The 24,542-nt window shown below is 39.4% G+C and overlaps 1 protein-coding gene across 44 annotated transcripts in view; it reads right to left on the reverse strand.

The window, feature by feature from the left end:
• Nucleotides 1–24,542, reverse strand: part of LOC117556029 (receptor-type tyrosine-protein phosphatase delta-like) — a 373,438-nt gene that overhangs the window by 178,904 nt on the left and 169,992 nt on the right. For 43 of the 44 annotated variants that reach the window (XM_034234138.1, XM_034233905.1, XM_034233829.1 and 40 more), the window contains exons 7-8: nt 24,221–24,267; nt 6,355–6,402 (exon numbers count right to left, since the gene is read on the reverse strand). The gene's annotated coding sequence lies outside the window, so the exon portion shown is untranslated. The remainder of the gene's footprint in view (nt 1–6,354; nt 6,403–24,220; nt 24,268–24,542) is intronic. The other variant, XM_034231283.1, reaches the window with a different exon arrangement.

The raw sequence follows: 24,542 nt of genomic DNA on the forward strand, positions 1-24,542 counted from the left end.
GTTGAGTACAGCTAAGCTAATTGTGCACTTTAAATTGAACTGTAGAACAATTCAAACTCATGGAAGAATATTATACATTCAGAAAGTTGTGTCCATGCATGATCATGAATGTAATAGGCAGACTTTATCTTTTATCATAACAGAAATAGCTGATATTAAGCAATAACATTTCAACTATAAATTACTTGGAAAACTAGAAAGCAGGTGCACACACAAGCACACACCTTTACATTACACTTTGTACTCCAAGACATTTGATTTCTCTTTAATTTGTCAAGGTAGGGCACAGACTTAGCAGGCATTTCCATCTTGACTTGATAAATATCACAATCTTCTTTCCCCTGCCACACTGAAGTAATTTATTTTCTATCTCTCCGAGCTATATTTTCCAGTTAATATTTCTTTCTTTTTTTCATACAACCTGACAAAGGATGCCACAAGGGATGATAAGAAGTCTGAAACGTTTGCACTCTCGCTCCAGATACAGGATTTACCTCGAGAATGCCTAGAAAAAAAATAAGCCTTCTAAAATAGAGTGAGGCTTAAAACAACAAATATATTTATTTAGCCATCCAAGCTTTTGTCTTATTCTAACTATTATGCATGTTTAGTTGTGATCTATATTTGATTTGAGTTTGAAGATGACTTACTGTTCTAACCACTGGGTTACAACCTGTGTCCTTTGAAAACAACAAAACAACACATGCTGTCGATGCGTTTCCCTAAGGTGGAACTCATATAGACTATAGTTGCTATTTATAAAGTTTTCATAACAGCAAATCATGCTTGTGTCACTCAGACCTATTATACTTTCCAGAAGCTAAAAAGGGCACCATGCATATAATACAGATGTGCTCTGTTTTACCTCTAGGATTATTATAACTAGGATTATTCAAAATATTAACGTTATTGCGTGAAAACTATGATCTCAGAGATATCCAAAGCAGGCTTTCTTTGCAGCAGAACCAAATTACATGTTCTTTGAGTGATGGGTAGCTGTGTCCTTCTGGCTATTCAACTCGCCCTTAATTTTAATTTGATAAGATTTATTTTTGAGACATTGTTAGGCTAATGTAAATTTGGAGGGAGGACGCAGGCCTACCGCTGGCTTAACTTTGATGAGGTGTTAATATCTAATATCAAAAGCAGATACAACCCTTATTAGCCCCAGTGGTCTTGCTGGAGTGGGAACTTATTACACAGAGGAGATGAGACTAAAGCAAATGAAGTAATAAGGCTGCTGGGGGCTTTGTTATGTCCTTAAGCTTTCTGACGGGGTCAACTTAATTTTGTGACTCAAACGCTGAGGGTTTACGCATGCAGACAAGCTGACATTGTTTGAGAGATCTAATTCAGACTCTCATATTTCTTACACTGCAACATATGGGGGATTACAGTGTCTCCAGCCAGAGGCAGTTTGATAATCGGTTGTCATTTTCCGAGTTGTGCGCCCTTCCCAGCTTTAGCGGTTTCTAAAGGTCTTTGGTTCAATCAAATGTTTGTGAGATTAGTTGGCTACACTACTTTCAAGAACTATTTCCATGTGGGTTGGGTTTTAATGTTTGCCTTTAGGCTCTCAGGGTAAAATACCCTGAAAATATGCTTGGAGACTGATAAATCTGGATCCTGGCAGTATTTTGAGAAAATGTAACCATGGTTTGCTGGCTTTCAATGGTCAGCAACAAATAATACACAGTGTAAACTCAAACCAGATGTAAACTGCAATAGTTTGTCACAAACTAAGGATAGAGGGTGTCGTTTTTCTCATACTGATATTCTGAACAATCTGTGCTGTTGTATTTGCTGTAAAGTGTCTCTACTGTAGGCTATTTTTATTATATGTACAGCACTTTGGCTCGACCAGAAATCGTTTATAAATGTGCTATATAAATAAAACTTGATTTGATTTGACAAACATCCAAAGGATCTGAACTGAAGCTGTGCAGTCAATTAGAAACCTGTCTACAGGCTGGCTGTATATAGCAGTACGTTGATTCACAGTTATAATATACTGTAACCTTCTCATTACCATTATTTTAATCATTTATTTGGCAGGGACAATGCACAGTAATGAACACTTAAAACATTAAAAATGTGTCAAGCGTAACAGTGCCAGATTTAGCTTTGAGCTAATTTCCATCTGCATTCCCTCACATAAAACATTTAAGAAGATTACATTTTACAAACATAGCAACAACAAAAAATACATGATATGCAAAAAGGGCAAAAGAGCAAGAGCAGCATACACAAGTATTTATGACATGAAGAAGAAGATTGACAATTCAACTTATTGTCATTACGTTGTACAGGTACTATGTAACGAAACAGTTTCTCTGCATTTGACCCATCCTAGTGTTAGGAGCAGTGGGCTGCCATTATGTACGGCGCCCGGGGATTATACTTGGTAATACAATATAGCAGCAACGACATATAAAGTGCAAGAGAAGATACAAGAGCTACATAAAGTGCAAGAGGACTTACCCCTTAAAAACAAATGACTGAGGCTGGGTTGGATGTCAATAGTTTTGCACATTCTAAGACGGGCCTGAATGTGTATAAAACGTGTCATGTCGATAAATTTCTCTTAAAACTTGTAATATGAGCCTCTTGTTGAAACTAGAAATGCTCAGGATTTATATTCATTGAATTATGAAATATTGTAAAAAATAGTGTTACAATTTATCCAGTATATATTGAGCTAGTTGGTACAAACCAAAGTGATAAAAGCAAAGACATTGCCATCTATAGATTTGTGCAACTAGCATGGCTTCTGAATATGTTTTAGGACTTTGTTTTGGATCTGTATTTGTTTCACAATGGAGGATGTTGTTAGTAGTCCAGCCTCTTTACAAATGAACGCATCGTAAACTACATTCCTAGAGCTCTGCAGAAATCACAAAGTAAGCACAGTGTTCGCAGGCCACCAATCAATGCTTTGGACCAAGAGCAATGAGCTTTTCAGTCTCTGACTGAGAGACAGCATCAATACAAAGCGCTCACCCTAAACAAGTCGGAAAACACCTTGAGTTCCAGCACTATGTCCCATCGATTTCTGTTCAGCTCGACGCGGATTCTGCAGCATTTAGACGTTTAATTCTCTTTCAAGCAAAGTCATTACACAGCCGGGCATTTAATTAAGCAATCACAGCGGGGCAATCTGAATGATTCAGAGTTTAAACGAGGGCCAAGTTGGCATTATTGTGCCTTTTACAGCTCCTAATAAAGCTAATTCTAAAATGTGAGATTAATGGAACAATACAATGACTTAGCATTGCTCCACATTAACAGCACAGAGAAAAGTCAACGTTTTTGTTTCACACTCAATACATCCACATAGTTACACTCTTAATTTAGTGTGTTAAAGGATTTTTTGAGATGGAAGGAACCAGGTATTCACGGCTGACCTGTTTCCTCCATGAAAGGAAGCTCATTGGAGGCACAGATGTGTGTGAGGATGTTCTCACCTCTCCACGCCTCTGTGAGCAGCAGACACTCTATTATGTCTGGATGTGGCCTCTGTGGGCTGCGTTTGCCTTTCCTTAAATGAACTGAACTAACATTGACATTCAAAAGATGTTCACAGATGGTCAGTCAGCACTGCTTGTTGTGCATTTCATTATGAAAAACTGCTGTTTTAATTTGTGTAAATCATTCCAGTCATCAAGTATTTTCCTAAACTTGTTAATTGCCTCGCCATGCTGTATCAGCACTGCTTATCTAAAAATAATTACCCAGAAAAATAGGAGAACAATATTTTTCATTTCATGATTCATTCATTAAACAATGCTATCAAAATAAAACTCCTGCAGCCGACAGAAAATAGACAATAAAATCCATGTCCCATTGAAGCAGTGTGGACACACAGGGTGAATTAGTTTGTGCTCTAAAATTACAAATTGCTTAAACATTTAAGTCTGTGGTAGACACAGATTTAAATGTGTGGTAGGTTTGCATTCAATACCAATGCTGTGTGTTCTGTGTGATCCTGTTCTCTGTGTGTGGGTAGGTGTGCAGGTGGTACAGCACCTGCAGCTGCACCTGTTTGTGTCGCAGCATGTTGCTCTCTTAGAGACATTTGTTCCCAGTTATGTTAGTGTGTTTTCTCCAACTGCTCAACAAATCAATCGTTGGCCCGCACAGATTTTTTTTTACAAAAACTATAAATCATCATTTCTATGCAGTATTTTCAATACTTTGGCATCCATGCTTGTTTGTTAGTTTGATAGTTGATTGATTAATACAACTATGTTCATTCATTCATATCAGAATGGTAAATATGTAGCTTCAGTTAGCAGCCTGTTGGTTTAGCATGACACATTAAGGAGGAATTACACAGTCAGAAGGTAAAGATCATCACATCTTAAGCTAACTTATTAACACACAAAAGCCACTGAAACAGTTTTCACCTGGTTATAGTTCGTATGCTAAGCTAACCTGCTGCTGACTACAGGTTACTGCTTTCGGCTTTTGGCTATTAAAAGGACCAACATTCTCTCACACTGTTCTGGCTAATTTTATTATTCAAGTCTACTTTTTCCTCAAACTTGAACTTTGACATTCTAAAGTCTAACCACAGATGTTAATCAAAGTCAAGACTTAATCCAGGCCTGATAAGATGCTCTATTTAACAGGCTCGTTTTAGCGGGGGGCTTGATCAGGTGGAATGAAGAGGAACTGATTGCTTGTGGTGATTGTGCTGATTACATTTTAAATGTAAAACTTTCCTCCTAGTACACGGTCCTGAGCACTATTGCAGACAATGACATAGCAGGCTGGGTAAATGCCAAGGTGCCTGCAAACTCAGAGTAGGAGGACATACTTCAAGCTTTACTTTAGTTCATAGAAAGTGAAAACTCTGGCTGTGTGGATTTTTGAAATTGAAAATCAAACCAAGATCTACTCATATTAATAGATGTATTTGGTTAAAGATACAAAATGATACTGAGTTATCTACACCAGTTCCAAAAAGCTGAACATGAGCAGCATCAATCATAAACATGCTTTTCAATTTAATAAACAATCATGCTCTGTAGGACGCACAGTTCAGCTGACTCTCTCTTTTTCTGACTGTGAGCAGAACCCACAATGACCGAGATCCATGTTGCAATTTCCCCCCTAGTCAAAACATTATGGATGCTTGTGCTACAGCTGTCATATAAATGACATTTGAAAATATACGATGAAAGGCATTTGCATGAAATACGGCACAGCGTAAGGCATTAGCATATTTAGAGGGGGGGTCTATGCCCTCTGTTGGAGATGACAGATCATGTCACGAACAAACACACACATGAGCTGCTAACAGCAGTTTAAAAATCTAAAAAAAGGAAATACTAATGTGTGTAGAGCAGGATTCCCCCGTGTTTACAGAAACATAATACAGGTCTAGCAGGCATTCAGTCCAATCACTGTGTGTAAGCTTGGATAACCTTGTGCACGATCACAAGAGGACTGAGACTAATCTGCACTGTGAAACCTTTTTCCCTCTGACTTACACATCATTTTACCAAATCACATCAAGTTTTCAAAACGTTTGCATCCCAGTGGGTTTAATATCACGGCAGGGATATCAATTTCCAATCCGGAAAATCTCCCTTGATCTTTTTTAACATCATTTTGCATATTTTCCAATTTCTCAAAAGATGTGTGTGTTGGTGTGACACTACATATTAAACTGCTAATGGCAAACTTGACATATTTTGCTGCATTTTTGCGAAGTTAAATGTGAGCAGAGATAATGAAATGTCAATCTCCTCAGCATGTGGTAACGGAAACATCACATTTCAGCCGGGCAACAAGTGTGTGATGTTCATACTTTGTGTCATTAGTGACTGTGATTGCTTGTATCTGCTTGTTTCATGTGAGACAATTGCACACTAAAAGTGCACATAAAGCGTATTGGCGCTCAGTATTAAAGGTCCACAGTGTGTGAACTAGTTGACTAAGCAAATGTACTGTACACACATAACAGCAGCGGAAAATCTGTTATTAGTTTTAACAAGGGTAACATAACAAAACATTCCATTTGTTAAATAGGCAACTGTGCATATTTCCGAGGGTTGTTTGCCAATGAAACGCTGTACTGCGTCAGTAAAGATGTCGAGGGATGTTAATGTGTCGCAGGTCTGACTTTTGTTGTGTCTATTTACTGTAAGGCATGTGACATGTCCTACAGCACATATACAACAGTTTACATTGAACATTGAAAGCATTTTCACATTTCTCACACCCATCTTACCTTACCTGTCCTGAACACCTCCATCAATATTCACATGAGTCATAATATTGATTATAAACTTCACGGCTCTAGAGATAAACCACACAGAGAAGAGTGAAATCTTTAGGGAGGCCTACCTTGAGGTCGAAGGTGTGAAAGTCATGGAACATCCTCTCTCCTGAGACCTGTGACAGATTAAGGGAGGGGGGGAAGGACGTCAGTCATGATTAGGCCATAGTGCAATTACAGAGCAGCTCCTCTGACAGTGATTGATCAATGAGGAACTCCCTTAATGAAGACAAGGACTCAGGGGCTCCCAGCAGCAAATTGGTAAAAGTAAGTAGTAGGAAAAGTGTCCCAGATTGCTAACGCGCTAAGAGGATCATCCCGTCTGCCGCGGCACTTTGTAAAGTTGCATGTCTGAAGGAATACAGAAGTCAAACTGAAGTTATACCAAGACTGTCAAAGTTTGACTTTTTCCATCATGGACCCATTTTTATATTCCTTAAACTGTGTCTACAGAAAATGGCAAGAACATCCATTCCCTAACGTGTATTAATCATATTTGAAATGTTAGATTTTTCAATGCATAAAAAGGAGGCAATGGAGGCAAACATAAAACCCTTCACAAATGTAAACTTTGCTCATCGGTCCTGTGAAAGGTTTCCATAGGAGTTTTTGACCATTAGCAGCACTAAGTAAATTGTTCTTGATAATTACAAAAATATATTTGATATATCCTGGGATTTATATCAGTTTTTAACCCAATAACAATGATCTGTTCTTTCAATTGTGTGTCAAATACAACCACCTTGTTGAAAAAAGCCTCCATTGAAATTGCTGCGATCTGATTTGCATTATGTTTGCACTGTAAAGCCAGACATTAGCAATTAGTGGAGCAATCTTTAGAAAAGTGTGTCCCGAGTCTTTCAGTGTGGTGATGTTGTACGCAGTCATTTCGACAAAGATGGGTTTTAGTAATGCTTTTGCGTCTTCTGCTAGAGATGGCCTCACTCCCAAATGCTGCAAATCAATCCTCTGTGGCACTGTGGCAACTTTGTAGCACAAAACAGGCTGAACTGAAGGACCACTTAAACATGCCTGCCTCAGTTGGACAGCATCATTGTTAAAACACCAGGGTAACAGGAAATCAGGCCCTCAGGGCAAAAGCTTCATACGGCACTGTGTTGAAATTCCGTTTTTGATTTTGCCCTGTGATAAACCCTGCAGAAATCTGTGCTGCCGTGTTTTCTGACCCACCATACGGAGAGACACATTTGCTTTCTGTTCTATTCACACCATGAGCGCGGGTGAAGAGGCGCCAGCCAAAAACAGCCGGCCCTCCGAGGCAAGCATCTGACTCCTGCTTCAACTTCTTTACTTCTGAAAACTCCACACACACACACACACTTCCCTACTCACGATGCATGTGAACACATAGATGAAGGCACTGACTAATTAATAATCAGCATCCACTTGGCCACATGCTGCATGTTAATAAGTGCAGGTGCATTTCACAAAATCGTTCAGTCCATTACAGTTTGTAGGAAACACTTTTCAAGAGTTCATCAAATCAGTCATCAAATGACCACCGCAGCGCAAAGCCTCACGCAGATTGTGAAAATAATCTTGTAAAACAACAAATTGCCCTTTATTATTTAGCTGATTGATTTAGAAATTGATTGCCGGTTGATGCAAGTTCCGAATACGAATGAGGCGTTGTGATAGAAAGTCATTTCTCTGATCTTTCTGGAGGCGCAGGGTGCTGTATTTGAGCGACTCCAGTTCACAGTGCAGCTGTAACTCTGTACTGTACCCGCTGAGACTCGCTCAAACATGATGGCCTTCACCTGCTATCTCTCCTCCTGCCCTGAACATCAAGATTACACAGCTCAAAGTAATGAAAGTGGGAAAGTCAAACACCCGGGAGCGTGCCGTGCCTCAGTGCTATTTCTCCATACCATCTCTCTTTTAAACAAAGTGTGTTCTTTCTCTCAGCGCCTGCTTCCTCTCCCTCCCTGCACACCTGTATTAGTTTTAATAGACTTCTATTCATTTCACCTCACACTGTTTCTCCCGAGAGCTCAGCAGCTGGATCCTCATTTCACTGACTGGTGTTGCTCTTTGGTTCCCATGGAAACCAAGTCAGACACTTTGATATGCTGCGATTCAATTCACCTGTGACATTTTTGCAATATAGAAAAGTACATCATTCCTTTGCATTAGACTAAACACATGGTTTGTCCTGGACATGCTGTACGCCAAAATTGATGGAGATAACTGAGGGCAGTTATTTGTTTAGTAACACTTAGCATGAAGGTCAGATTTAGTATACATCTAAAGGATAACACAATCTGGTGAGGATAGTTTGCTTTTATAACTTTTATGCACAGCCACAGACACACTCATTTCTCATTTTCTCTTTTGCCTAGCCACAAAGGTTTCTATACAATAAGCAACCTTCTTGGAATAATAATAAAAAATGCTGGAAATGTTTAGCATTTCTCTGCATGTGTTTTGTAAGTTCAAGGTGTAGTGATATCAAAGATTTTCAGACAGAATACATTCAAGTCCTGTGCTTTGACAGTGACACAATAGCCTAATCATATCGTGTTGATCCTCTCCTTTATGAACAAAAATTGCAGTAATTTGCATTTTAAGTATGAGTTCTTATTGCGTTTGTTATCAACCTAATAATGTGGTGTATTTAGCTTTTACAGCTGGGAAATGACCTTTTTTGATTTTACCTTTCTCCTTTACTTTACCCTCCCCCTTTGTCTTGCTATCTATCTCCCTATAACTCTAAGTGACGGAGTACGGGGTGAATTTAATGATTTGATGCTAACAGTGAAATCGGTCCTTGGGAGCTTCAACAGCTGAAAAAAAGCAACCATTTGGCCGGCGGAGCTGCTTGCCTCAGCACTTACAGGCACACGTTTAAATGTTCGGCTTTCACCCGGAATGGCCCACAGGAGGGACGCCTGAAGGGGGTTTGTGTGTGTGTGGGGGGGCTTGATGCTGAGGTCCTGGGGAATTGCATAGTCATTCATCACATTAATGAGTCATGTCACTTTATTTACCAAAAAAAGAAAGACTTTTTTTTCCTTGGACGGTCCACACCATCATGATGCTGCATTCTGTTAATGTTAGCTGCAGTTAAGCGAAAGAGGAACGTAAAAGTTGGTCCGCCGATTGGTGGAATTCTCACGCCAAAGGTGTGGTGGATGCAGGCATGGCATCAGCTCCAGTTATTAGCAGTTGGGCAAGCTTTAGGCCAGAGGCAGAACATCCATCACACCTGCAGCATTAATCTGTGGCTGCAGCTGAGCCAGATTCAGGTCATGGTTGGGCCAGGCCATTTTGGAAAACTCTGTAATGTAAAAGTCTTGGGGTTTTGTTTGGCTTCTAAACAAAACACTGCAGCTGTATTAGTTATTTTGTTGCTATCACAGTGATGTTTTCACTATTCCATTCAGGTCAATTAAACCCTTTTTCATAACATGAAGTCAGTCATAACAGTCAGTCACAAGCACCATTATCTTGCATTCCTAGTGGTGATGAATGTTATTTACTCAAGGATTGTACTTTAAGCCTGTGTTCAAAGCCTTTGGATCTTTACATCCTTATAAAAGCTCTATATATAGCTCATAATGTCAGTTACAAGTAGAAGTTATGGCGTTGAATCCTGTTCCTACCTGTGACGATATTCAGGGTATTCATATTCTGTTTAAACACAAAGTCATATCCAACAGTTCTTCAAACTCAGTCCCACCTCCTGCTCATATCAAGTTGATGTACCATAATCACTACTATCCCCCCACACTTTTGCTTCATGATAGCTCTGATACAGACAGGGAGATTTAAATAGAAGTGTGAGGAAACTGTATTTATCTTTGCCTTGGAAATTCAAAACTGCGATATTACCATATCAGGGTGAGCGGATTTAAAACACGATTGGCTGATACATTTGAGGACAGGGTGAAATAGATGAATCTCAGGTTATTTACCCTTTTTAATTGGAAATGTCTGTCACAGGGCAGCAAACCGAGTCCTCTCCCAAACCATTATCAGTCTGCCTCGATCATTTGCAGGTATTTTATACAGAGTGATGTGGTGCGTGTCAATGGCAGCTATTTCATTTTTTCTGTTGGATTTTCATAGGCTTGAAAATACAAACGCTGAGGAGTTAAAATGCTTGCAAAAGGTCAGCTTGTTAATCACATCACTACACGTACTGTTGCACAGATTCACGAAAATGACATAAAGATTAATCGACTTTAAGCTAAACTCTTGAATTTGACAACTCCCGTAGTTTTTTGTTTGATTTATACGTCACCAGTGGAGCTTCAGATTTGCTTTTGTGACTGGCTAACCAGCAAAAATCTCTTAACAGGGGTCGGAGCTTTGTTTCCAAAAGACTTAACGATGTTTCTTTTAGCGAGCCCTTGGGTTTTTACTCATAATTGCTCCCCAGCGTCCTGTCGATAGTTTCTACCTGCTCTGAGCTCTCATTCCTGGTCGTCCTTCCTCACTGCCTGTCTGAGTGACACTGCAGCGTCAGGATGAGCTCTGCTGAAGGATATCTCTGGATCCAAAAGGAGGACACCACTGGGACATTGTGACAGTGGGGAACTACTGGAGCTCAAAACTGTCAGTGCCCAGCGAGTAGTTCATGTACCATTGAGTATGTGTTCAAACAGCCACTAAAATGAGATCCAAATGCATATCCAGGAAAAATGACAAACATTATATTATTTACAAGAACTATTGGCACAACATTCTTGGACTACACTTCATTCTCAACCAACAAACATGTCAAATATCTCATCTCTTATTCATACAGCATCATGAGTCTTGACAGTCTGACAGTCTGCTAAATACAAATAATAACTCAGCAGCCAAGTGTATCGAGTCTGCATTGACATAGCAAAAAAGGGAGCTGACAAAACACTATTTTAAGCTCTGGTATTACAACCAATACTTCTACCCATGCAAACATGGATCTCCTTAGGCTGCACATTGGCTGCCTATCCACAGTGTTTCTCAGCAGCACATACAGGCTCATTTGCACCATCTGCCAGTGTAGGTGACGAGGGCAAGTCATGTGGGCTTTTGGAGGATATGTCCAACTGCCACTATCTCTTCTGCTTTGCTCTCTATGGAAGTTTCAGTCTCTTTTGATGGCCGGCAGTGATGACAGACAGTGATATTGCATGCTTACATACAGTCACAGCAGGAGTACCACTTGTGAGCTAATGTTTTGAGCTGTTGTGTGGGGAAGGTCTGCTCTACTTAGAGTGAGAAAGTGTTTAGCTACCTTAGAGGTAAGGAGGAAATGTGTCATGAAGTTCTCCACATATATGTATTGCCCTTTCAGGATGAATCCTAATGACTCCCTTGTCTTTTTCTCTTAAACCACAAACATATATTTGTTGGTATACAATATTGGTAAACGGCACGTTTTCCAGACGATGAATCCTATTAGTTTTGATTATCCTCTTAAGTTTTCCTCTAGTGTCGCCTTGACATTCAAATGTATTTTGTTATGTCTCAAACGTTGTTAACTAGATTGTCTTGAGCTCTCTGCACACATTCATGTTGCTCGTCATCTTCAGATCTAAATTGAATGTCCAATACTTATTTTATGAGCAAATACCTGCAGATCCAATGTTGTTTATATCATTAGAATCATTGCGATGCAGGCATTTAGCTATGCCTAACTGTTATTGTCAAAGGTGAGAGGAAGATGAACTTGCAGATATACAAACGGACTGTTGTAGACAAACATTGGTGTGCCAGCCCTCTGTGTAAACTGCTGATGAAACAAGTGATTCCACTTTGATGGTCATTTGAACATAGACATTCTTAGACAAGGATATCTCAATAGGGTTGAATTTGTCCATGCACATCTCCCGGAGGACTTCCCCCTTCCAGAAACTTCCTAACAAAGTTGGTGAACGTTGGAGCAATGTGTCATGCTTCTGACGGTTTGATTGTTTCTGTGTTTTCACATGCAGAGTAGCAGAGACAAAAAGAGAGCTTCATTTGTTGCTCAAGGTCCTTTTAGATACTCCCCATCCCACATCTCCCTGCACAATTAATTTTATCTTTGGGGTATTATCAAGAGGGAGCCTGGCAAAGCAGCATGACAGCAAAACGGCCCAGAACCCTGAGGCCCAGGGTGGGAATTAATCTGTTTGACAAGATCTCTCACAAACGATTTGTCTGGCTTTCCTTCAGTTGAATTTTGCCACTACCCTGCGTTTCTGAGGGGCTGAAGAAGAAGCATGTTTCAAACGTAAATCAGACTGAATCGACTCAGAAGTTGAAGTGAGCAGTGACGGGGTGTTTTCATGTGTTGGAAACAAGGAAAACACGCAGCCTTGACAGGTGTGAGGTCAACCTGAGTGAGTGTTTTTACTACACTTGCTGTCATATTTATACATTACTATCACGGTCAGCTGACATTACTTTCTCCTCAAAGCAAATTGTAGATCCCAAAGATAGTTAGCCTTGATCTTCTCACGCTTTCGGAACTATTAAAATCATCCAGACGTTTGATGCATTATCTGGGATGCAGAAAATTAATCAAAGTAATGATTGAATAATTATCTCAACTGCAATTAATTAAACATGCCAATGAACTCATCTTGAACAGCTGTCCTAGCTTCACCACTTAATCACTTGTGAGAATTACCAAACACAAATGGAGGACGCCGAGTGCATGCAATAATCTCTGCAAAGTGCATTGTTTACAAACAGTAATTAATATCACACCGTGTATTAGCAGGCTAAGTGACTGCAGTTCACTTCTGTAATTGTACCACAGAGAGTTGGGTTGGCTCCCGCCTCAGACACCTCTTCTCAAGACAGGAGACAGATTATAAAACCAAATCCTCCACACAGATTTACTGTGGTGATTCTGATTCTAGTATTTTGTGGGTACCTTATTGCCCAAAACACATCATCTATGATTTAACCTACCGTAAGTTCCGGACACCATTAACCTGATAGTTCATGCTCAACCAAATCCCACATACTGTAAAATTGATTTATTTTATGGTTCTGCCTGAGAATGTGAAATAGTTCCCACTATATCGGTTGGCACAGACCTGCCTAAAAGTGTACAGTAAGTGGGCTCTCGTAGTGTCTTTCGATGGGATAGTTGTCACCACGCCAATATGGGACTCTGTGCCTTTCTGCGATGAGGTCATTTCGGCAGCACGTATACGGCTTTCATGGTCTGTATGACAGTCACAGCGGGCTGAATGAAATGCTCCTGACATGTGAGGGATCTATCAGGAGTCAAGACAACGAGACTGGACAAGAACCACAACTTTCTAGATGTCCGTTATGAGTTATGGTTTACAGATTATAATAATACTTCAGATCTGTGGCTTATTTCAGCACAAAGGACTACTGTATTGTGACACACACCCACATTATTATAATACCAGTAATTACATGCACTTATTATAGCTTACATAAAAGGGTGCTATTGTCCCAAGAATATAAAACCATTGAAGGATTCTGAATATGAAAAAAGGGTCATTAGCATATTCATTATGGTTTTAATATCTTTCACAGTACTGTACATTCAGTGAGGACACTACCATCACAGCAGCAGTGAGATACTACAGTAATTAAAATAAGCTTAGTGCACACTGTGTGCCTCACTGCTTCTTTCCCTTCTGAACATTCACATGTATGACAACTCAGAAAATGAAGGCAAGGTGAGAGATAATAAAACACAGCGGTAGCGGTGGTTCAGTGTGTGACACAAAGGTTACAGTTTAATTAGCATATAGTTGTGTATTCTCTCTGTTTATATAGTGTCCCCGAATTACAAAGGACAAAATCACTACACAGCGTGGCGTACAAAATCATCTACATGTAATGGCTAATATTGCAACACTTAAATCATGGAAGTGCATTCAAAGATATTTGTATTAAAAAGTAGAAATGAAAGTTGTTTTTATTCCATCATGACATTTATTATAATGTTCTCTTGCAAAAGCGTTTTGATTGAAGAATAAACATTTGAGGAGACTGGACACTAGACATCAATCTGCATTTCAAGCCACAGTTCCTTGATGTCACCAACCTTATCAATTGTATGGAAAAGCAATTATCTCGAATTATGATGGAATCAGTGCAAAAGAAAATGTGCAATAAAGGGATGCGATTGGGCCTTAATCATGTTTTTGTTGTTGCAGCAAATTGCAAAAGCTGTTTACGTCCTTATCTTCTTTGTTGCATATTTTTCTGTCAGTTTTTGCATTTGTTTATTTATGTCATGCTAGTATAATACTATAATAGATTTTAACTGGGCTAAAAATGTAGTTTAAAGTACACTTTCATTTAGCTGCTTGTCACAAGTAAAACATCCAGTCACTTTGATCATTTTATTGTTTGTCCTAGCAGAGTGCTTTGTTGCAATCGATTTCCCTCCAGTATAATTGGTGTCATGCCTGGTTTGGCTAAATAAGCGAGATACTCTGGCAAAGTAAAAGGGCAGTGCTGACACTCTGCTAAAGAAAATACTGAGCAATTCAACCGACTAAAACAGGTTACAGGGCGTTATGCTGTACAAAGCTTTTAAAGAGGCCATACTATGCTAATGTGTTGGTTCATATTAGTATTGTGTGCCTCTACTGTGACGTGGGGGCAGGGGAGGACTGTGTGGGAGTGAAACTCTCTCTGGAGGGAACTTTTTTGCAGACCATTTACTTGCACAGAAATATATACAACAAGCAGGACATCGAAAAAACAACAGAAAGCATGATAGGGACTTTTTAAAACATGTTGTAGTCGTATCAATCGGAAATAATAACACTGAGTCAAGATATGTTGGTTGTATATTTACGCATTTTCTTGATTGTCATTTCATGTGTGCTTTATATAAAATGTGCACCATGTTATTTGTTCCTATTGACCTTATTGTGTTCCCTGCTCTAGCTTTTGTAGATGAGCATGTACATTTAACGCGCAGATCATGAAAGGCAATACCCTTTGCTGTTACCAAATTATGCAGAATATAATTTCTCGCTTTTTACTTGTATTTTTCTATTAATTTAATTATGAACAATCACTTCAGCTCTGATCATTCTGTAAAACATGGATTTGCTGACAGCTGTCTAGAGGAGCTTCATGTATTTTTGTTAACAGAAAAGTACAAGGTTGAAAGGTTAATATCTGGCAGTGACTACAATCTCTCTGCTATTGTAGCAGTGCCCCCCCCTTCCACAATTGTGCGAGTGCACACACACACACACACACACACACGCACACGCACACACACACACACACTCTCTCTCCTGCCTTCAGTGTACATGTTGCAGCAGAGCCATCCATCCAAAGCAGCAGAGCATGAAATTAGGTTAAGACGTAAGGCTGTGAATGACACAGGTGCGGATACAAATGAGAACATCCGAATGAAGAAGTACAGATCCAAGACGGCTGATACTGGAGTCGTTATAGGCATTCCGAATTATATTTCAGTGCTTCCTCCTTCATTTTATTTAGCCCTCTTTCCCTGTTGTGTATTACTGGTCAGGACAGTGCATTAGCATACACGCTGGGAAGCTGTGCGTAAGGATATTACGAGCTCTGTCATATTCCAAATCTCATTTCCCGTAGAAAACTTTAAAGGCGCTGAAGCTTGTCTGCCCTCCTTTGCTCCCTTGTATATTCAGAACATTCCCTTTCTTTCTCTTTCCTTTGTTGAACACATTCACATATTCAATTCTACAGTATTGTTCTTTTTAATAATCTGCCTCCATGTATGGCTGAGATGTAACACATGTCAAGCACAATGGCAATCATTGTATCTTAATATTAATGCACTAACCGTGTCTCCTTGTCTACTTTAGTAGTGGTATCTTCTAAATTAGAGATTCAATGATGATGTTATTTGCCTTATACACGGCATATTTTAAATTAACTATATTCCAATTAGGATTGTTTGAGTAAGTTAAGTCAAACATAGGATTTTTCAATATGCCAATATTAAAAAACGCTATTCAATGAATTACCTGCTGTAAAAATGAGCACACATGACATTTAAAACGTAATTTCAAATGTAATGAATGTTTTCATACCTCAGAAGAGAGTTCAGAACATTTTAAAGATTAATCATATGAAGTGCCTTGAAAATTAGGGTCTCATTTTCAGTGTGGTTGAAAAATATGTGCAGGGATTACAGAAGTATACTGCCATTGTTTTGCACAATGTTTTTTCAATGTCCCATCCATGAGAGGTAGCAGCAAGTAGAGTTGACATAACATAAGAGTGGTGCATTAAGAAAGAAGTCAGGACCAATTTATGATTACATAAATACAAGTCAATAAAGGTGGGTTTTTGGCAGTGATTTAAAGTGGTAGTAGTATTTTGGAAAGCCTACACTCAAAGAGCATTGATGGCAAACACCCAATAAATCTAGACTTTGATGCAGCCGGCCATCAAACTGTTTATTCTGTGTATACTGGAGAAGTGAAGCTCTTCTCTTGTTGTCCAATCTTTTTTATTTGCACTCATATAATACAAGAAAAAGCATCCAACACAACTAACAGTAACATGCTGTTAAACCATCACACGTATCATCATGGTGCTGTAGAAGGGACAAAAGCTTTTGAAAGCAACCACATCCAGAGCTGGTAATGTGAGAGCACAGTATTGACTATTGCTTTTACTATAATAGGTATTGACCTGTGCATCAGCGAGGATCTGCTGATGTCTGCAGTCCTTCAAATCCTACCGAGTTTTGACATGAAAAGTTTCTACTCTAATCACCGTAGATCTGCATTGATACTAAAGACTGCTGAGCACTTGAAAGGGAATGAAATATGTGCAATGGTGAATGTGATATCAGCTGAATCTGATCGTGATTGATCGGTCCTTCGGGCCCATGTGGGGTGCATGAAACAGAGAGTCAAGAACGAATTTGCCGACTAATGATCCTTTCTGTTTTTGAATTATGTTTAACCTGGGTATTCAAGATAGCATGACAGCAAGGATGAAGGGGTGGCGCTGTGAGGGGAATTGAAATGCCAATCAAGGAATACAAAGCCTCCAGCAGCAGTTTAACTATTCACACATACACGCTATGTTCATATGCAGTATAACAAGGAAATATACTTATATTCAGAATCTTAAGTAGCAAATTAGCTAATTTAATGTGTTAACAGTGCTTGCCTGCACGCATACACATATATATATATAATACTGGAGCACTTGTGGGATGCCAGAGGGTCAAGTGGTTGTCAATGGTTGCAGTGAAAAGTCCTGACGCTAGCTAATATTTCCTGATGTGTTCTTTGTATTTGCATACTGGGTGCTGCCTCAGCCTGCTCCCATTGTCAGAGCTTTCTATTTGAATGTCAACACTGTTATTACAGCAGGTGATGCAACAGCAGGTGTCTCTCAGCCTGCCTGTATGTCTGTCTGTCCTCCTGTGTCTTCGTGCCTCTCTCAGCCTCTGCTGCTTCCCTCCCCTCAGTTTTGTTTAACACCTATCATTATGTGTCTGCCAAATGGATTTCACTCTTGCTCCCTTTGCAGGCCTCTCTATTTTTCTAAACTGACATTTTCCACACTCACTCTGACTGTAATGGGTGAAATGGAGAAAGCTCTGTGTTGCTGTCTTGCCTCTCTTTTCCTTTTGTTTACAGCCCAAGCCTTGACAGTCTTGCTTGAGAGTAGCTTGGAGAAAATGGACACTGACATTTCACACCCTGAAATGTGGCAGTGCATTGCATTAGTAGTAAATACTGTTCATTACTGCCTTGACAGCTGATGACAAAGATGCAGCCCTCCTGCACCTGCCTCTGCACACAAACAGGACTCTCTAACTTACAGATGTTTGGAGCAATCAAAGCTGAGAGGCTTGGCGCTTTTGTATTTTTATTTTCTTCTGTCTCCTTGTTCTTAAGCTCAAGCATGTCATCAAGTGCACTTTATTGCTGTCATGTCTTCATATCTGACTTTTATTTTCAGCTCGGATCGACGTTGAGGTTTGAATACAGAAAGATGAATATGACGGATTACCTTTTAGAATAATAGAAACATATTGTTTACAAATTTAGATTGTAACCATAGTTTTGCAATAGATTGAATTAAGTTATTTTCCACATTTGTCACTAACAGTGATGGAAAGTAACCAACTATATAAGTATTGTACTTAAATCGTTTTTGGACATATCTATGCTATACTTAATACTATCATAGTTTCTAATTAATGCTACTTAATTAAATTAAACTTCGCTACATTTCATAGGCAAATATGGTACTTATTACTCCACTATATTAACTTTCACTGGCATTTAATGCTAATATGGTATTCTGCATTGCAGTACTGTACTACTAATCAACAGAGTATTTATTGTACCTTAGTTGAGTCAACATTGACAAGCTACCATACTAAAATGCTCTGCATGTAAAAAAACACAATAGTAAAACAAATTACATAATATACTAAAAAGATCCATTCTGCATAACGAGTAAGTTTACACTTTTTATTCTTGAAGCACAGCTGATAATAGTACACTGTACTGAATTCTTTTTTTTGAATGGACCATTTTGCATAATGAGTACTTTGAGTACTGCTTTTGTACTTGGAGAACATTATGATCCTGATACTTTGGTACTTACCTTTTTAAAGTAAAAATGTAAATCAGGACTTTCACTTGTAAAGAATTATCTTAACTTCTGCTTTTTTAGGTGTCCCCTTCCCTGTAGTGTTATAAAGGTTTGTGTGCATGTACATGGTCTGTAAGTTCCCTCCAGAAGGAGTTTCTCTCCCATCCCCTTCCACAACTGATCATTCAATATATACTCTATAATATAAAGTCAGCATCATGACATATAGGTTTCCTGAAGAGTAATTCATTTTAGGCCCACATATGTCAGTGAGGTTTATATTTGAATTGTGTAATGTTTCATAAACTTGTAAAGTTAAATAGTTAAACTAGCATATTGAATTTCCTATTGTTAGAGTATGTGTTATAAAGATTAAGACTACAGCTGTAAATATGACAAGTCTGTATAAGACCTCTTCTTATAATATATACTGAATTAAATGTAGCTTCAGGTCAAGTGCTTCTTTACCTCCTTATTCAAATGGAATCCATAATTCATTAAGTACGACATACGGCATTAAGGCTTTGCATTTCTGCAGTGTGTTTAGTACTTCATGTTGAGTCTGCATAGATCTAATGAATCTGAAGAGGTCTGGATTGCTCAGAAACGATCTCTCATTTAGGATTTCCAAAGGGAGGAAGGTGATTTCATTTTCTTATACATGTTCTTCTTCTCCTGCACTGAGGTGCACAGCTGTTTGCTATGCTTGCAGGAACACTATCAGCACCAAAACATCAGCATATGATCCCAAATAATGGCGTTTCTATTGGAGTTTTAGTGATATTGGTTTATTGATTCTTTATGTTGTCAATGTGAGATTACATTTAGAGAGTGTAGAAAATATGACCTAATCAGGACTTGTCAGATTGTGAGGATAAGACCCAATGTTGTTCTGGACTTATACTTTATGATGCAGCTCCTTAGACTTTAGTTAAAGGTGGGGTAGGTAAGTTTGAGAAACCGGCTCGAGATACACTTTTGTTATATTCCATGGAATGCTCTTAACATCCCGATAGCAATGAATATCTGAAGTGCTTTGACAAAAAATCCATAAAGAAATGTCATCTGTGGAAGCCGTAGTACTTAAAAAGCACGGCCAATCATTTTAGCCTTCCATATGTGCACAAACTTATCGCGTGCCCTCATTGGTCATGTGCGTGTTCATGTGTGTTGGAGGAGGGGCTCTGTAAGGAAGTGGCAGATTTTTTCCTTTCCTAATTCTAGCGCACTCGAGCCGGTTTCTCTATACCTACCCCACCTTTAAAGATCATTTTAGGATCATTATTTGGTTATCCGGTTGGAGACTCTCATAAATAGAGTACCCAATAGAAAACAATAGGATTTGGGCTATGATGTATCGGCAGCGGTTAAGACCTTGGTTAGATTTTGAATTGAAAAATGATCTAAAAGTAATTTGAAGAATACAAATAGTAGTAAGTAGTAACTAAGATTGCAGAATATACACTACACCAATGGGCATGCTTTATAATAAACCCTGTTATGACTGTGTGTGTAGTATTAAGGGTTTTTATATTGGAAATGTCAAAGCAATGTATATAACTCATATTATCAGTGATTACATTGTTTTTAAATATCTGGATAATGCATATTGAGATAATATCAAATAATAATAGGTCTTCTGAAACTTCACATGTAATATTTATTTTCAGGAATAACACCAAAGATCCTATAGAACAGGGGTCTCAAACTCAAGGCCGGGGGCCAAATCCGGCCCGCGACTTCCTTTTATGTGGCCCGCAAGAGCTTGCAAAGAATATAATACGTTTAGTATACGGTTACATATCGATTTACAAAATCAGGTTGCCCATAACTACATGTCCCACAATGCATCTCGTTTTGTGACATGCACACTGAAGAGACTTGCAATGATTTGCCCTGGATTTCTGCTTTCAAACGTAGTTAGTTATTACCCTATCCGATAATAATCCAATTCAGAGGCAATAATGTAATATAATACATTATTTTATATATATAATATATATTTATATAGTTACAACCGGCCCTTTGAGTGCAACCGTAATGCTAATGTGGCCCGCAATGAAGCCCTGCTATAGAAGATATCATCCCTTTGACACATGATTTAGGAGTGTGCATATATAATAAATACTGTCATTATAACTTTGACATCATATATCCTGATATACCACATCCTGTGTCATCAGAAATGCAGTTATTAATGTTAAAAAACATCATATTCAAAGATCATATTCATTTTAAACCAAGATGTGGTTATCGTGTGGAAAATTAGCCTAGATTATGCATATATCATTTCATCTCAGTTATGAAACTATGCCTATAAATGTCTGACATATGAGTTTCATCAGTGGAGAAATATGGAATTCATTTTGGCACTACTAAGCATTTTAATGATATTCACTAATATCTTTCATATCTGCAAAGTTTCCAGTTCAGTGGCTGAATATTCTCATATCCGGTGGGACTGGGAACGTTTCCTTCCCAAAGAGGCAACAGCAATAGTGCATGTCTTTTGAGTATATGCAAAGCATTTCCCATTTTCCTTCAACAGCGCTCTCTCAGAGCAGCCATGGCAAATATCATTAAATGTCCTGCTAACACCCTCTACACACAAACAAACAGCTCTCCTTCTCTCTCCACACACACACACACACACACACACACACACACACACAACACACCACTACACACACACACACACAACACACACACACACACACCACACACACACACCACACACACACAACACACACACACACACACACACACACACACACACACACACACAGGTTCTCCCCTCTTTTTCTTCCTGGCTATCACTCAGTGGCAGTGTGCAGGGAAAGAGAGTGCATTGATCTGCCAAAGTGAGCAGCCATTTCACAGGGCGAGTGTGTGTGCCGCTCCTGTCCCTGAATGGGAATTGCTCATTTCACCTGGCCGCCTTGCCTTCAGCAGACTGGTGGGGAGCCCCGTCAGAGAGGGGGGTGTGTGGGGGAGTCAGGGCCCTGGTGAGGGCTTGGCAGGCGGCAGATAAGAGCTCCTCATGCTGCTTCTGCATTCACTCCCTCTCTGTCTTTCACACAGCTTCCTCCACACATGTGAGGCACTAATAATAACGTTGGCGTTGTACAGTGGCAAACAGTGTCTATCACAGCTGGACCTTCTGTAGACACACACACACACACACACACACACACACACACACACACACACACACCCCCCTCCGCGGCATTATAATGTCCGTCTTTTCACTGAATTGTCGTCTTGAAAAGGGTACTCACAACAATTCCGCAACAACTTCATCTTCAGCTGTTGCACTTGTCATTTCAACGTTAAAAACAATAAAACGGCATGAATTGCTTCGTCGCATTCTAGATCCTCTGTCTCGAGCCAGTTAACTAGCGGGCCTTCTAGAATACCCTGGAACCGAGGGGAACTCTGAAAGAACACGCCCATTGGCTACACATCAATATATGATTGGTTGATCAAACTGTCAGTCCAAACGTACGCTCTCATTCAGTGCAACGGCCAGGGTATTATATCAAGGATGTAGAATACCTTGGTTGAAGGATATTATACCCAGAGACCCAGAACGAGATCTGATTGGTTGCTTTCTTTTCTAACACAAAACCACTGAAATGCGTAGTGCATGGTCCGAGAAGGACAAACAAATCAACGTAACACTGTGATATTACAGATCAACAACACGGATACGATTCTCATTTATTCATTTTATTACATTTTATTTATATAATTAAATCGATTTGTTGTTGTTTGAGTGTTCCAGGGTATTCTCTGAATACCTTGAAGGCCCTGACGGTTCGCCACTGGCGTTGTAGTGAGTCAGCCTTCTTTCCTCAGGCAAGGATAAAAGTAAAACATGGAGGCTTTATTGAGTCTGAAATCACTAACTGTGGAATTCCCAGAGCAGGGATTTAGCTCGGCCGGTTTTCACTGCCAGGACGCCATGAGTCCACAAGATCTAATAATGTGTCCGGAGCAGGTGCTGATGGAGCGATACACAAGCAAGGGAACTATTTATGACTTTCACATTTATGTATAGGGAATACAAATATAGGAGATCAAAAGAGATGCAGCTGAATAACTTATATATAACAATATGGACAATGCATTCTTTAGATTAATCCATCAGTTGACATGTTCTAGTATGCATTGTTGCCAATATTCACTTCTAAACCGACTATTGATATTTTAAGTTTATTTTTCTTGCGTTTATGTTTTAGTAATAAGAAAATGAAATAGTTATTTAATTTTGTATTTACGTGGATGGTTTGTTTGGAGGACAAGGGGACAAGGGGACTGATTTAAGATAAGGAAACAAAATGCATCTAATGCTTTAAGTTATAGTTACATTAACAACATGAACTTACTATTTATGTCTGTATACATTGGTTGTTAAGTTGCTGCAGTTTGCACAGTTGAGGTTTCTTTCATCAGTTCAAGTTGGAAAGCCAAGGAAGTAAAATGGAAGTTGGGGTTAGGGTCATATTTGAAACATTCAGTTTGACTTCAGTTTGAACAGATGTATATTGTTGAAATTTGAATTGACCAATCCTAATAATAAAGTGAAACTATAAGTTTTCATATGATAGCTTCAGAATTTCAATTTTTATGACATCATGCTGTTAGAAATGTTTGCAGCTACCGCACTATATCAACTCAATCAGTCTCAAACTGAACTTGCATATAGGTGAGCCCTTCAGCCGTCCAGTATCTCACACCTCTGCAGTGACCCCCCCCCCTCCCCCTTTCCATCCTTCATGTGTCCGAAACGCATTTCTTCACTTCATCCTTCACATGTTCTCAAATGTATTTCCCTCTATCTCCCTTCCCTGGTCAGCCCATTCCCCCCCATCTCTCTATCTCCCCGCTGCTCTCCTTGCTCAGTGACAGTCTCATCACACTCTATCAATCAGGCTTGTGAGGCCGGGCAGTGCAGCACACTCCTCGTCTGGGCCCATCAGTGCCAGTCAGTCTGCCACACTCTCTCCGTCACTTTAAAAAGGTTTAGGTTGCCAGATATAGTCAGTCAGTCCCCCCCTCCTACAATCTCAGGTCAGGAGATGGAGGGATGGAGCTGCAGTCGAGATTTAGCTTAGCGCTTGATTTGATATCACTTGACATATCCTCTGTCCTGTGCTGACACTCAATATATGAAATTAAAACAAAGATGGATATTTGGACACATGGCCAGCTGGAGCCCCTGGGCTTATACATTTGCAAAACATGAAGACACACAGCATGGGGGCGCCCCTTCAAGTTTAGCATTTCAGCAAATGGGAAGTGATGCAAAACAGAGGTCAGAACATTCTTGTCCTACGCTTATCAAATATTCTTTCAGTGTCTTACCTGCCGCAGGCCTCATCCTGTGGGTGACGTCTCAGGAAAGAGAACTGCTGGAAGGAGAAAGATAGAAAAAAACAAGGCAGGGATGAATCAGACCCTCTATTTGGAAGGAATATTGTACATTTATTACAAACAGCAATAATTACTTAATGGACATAAAACACCAATGAAGTTTACTGTTCAGTATTTCTCCTAAACCTGTTCAATAATTAGATATTTAGCTACAAAACAAGTTAGGACATACAGGGTACTGGTTTGGCAAACAATTGAAAGGACAGAGAATAGCATGTGCAGCAGAGAATGAGTTCACCACAGTTATCGATTA

Source organism: Gymnodraco acuticeps, unplaced genomic scaffold, assembly GCF_902827175.1.
Source record: "Gymnodraco acuticeps unplaced genomic scaffold, fGymAcu1.1, whole genome shotgun sequence".
Taxonomy (NCBI): domain Eukaryota; kingdom Metazoa; phylum Chordata; class Actinopteri; order Perciformes; family Bathydraconidae; genus Gymnodraco; species Gymnodraco acuticeps.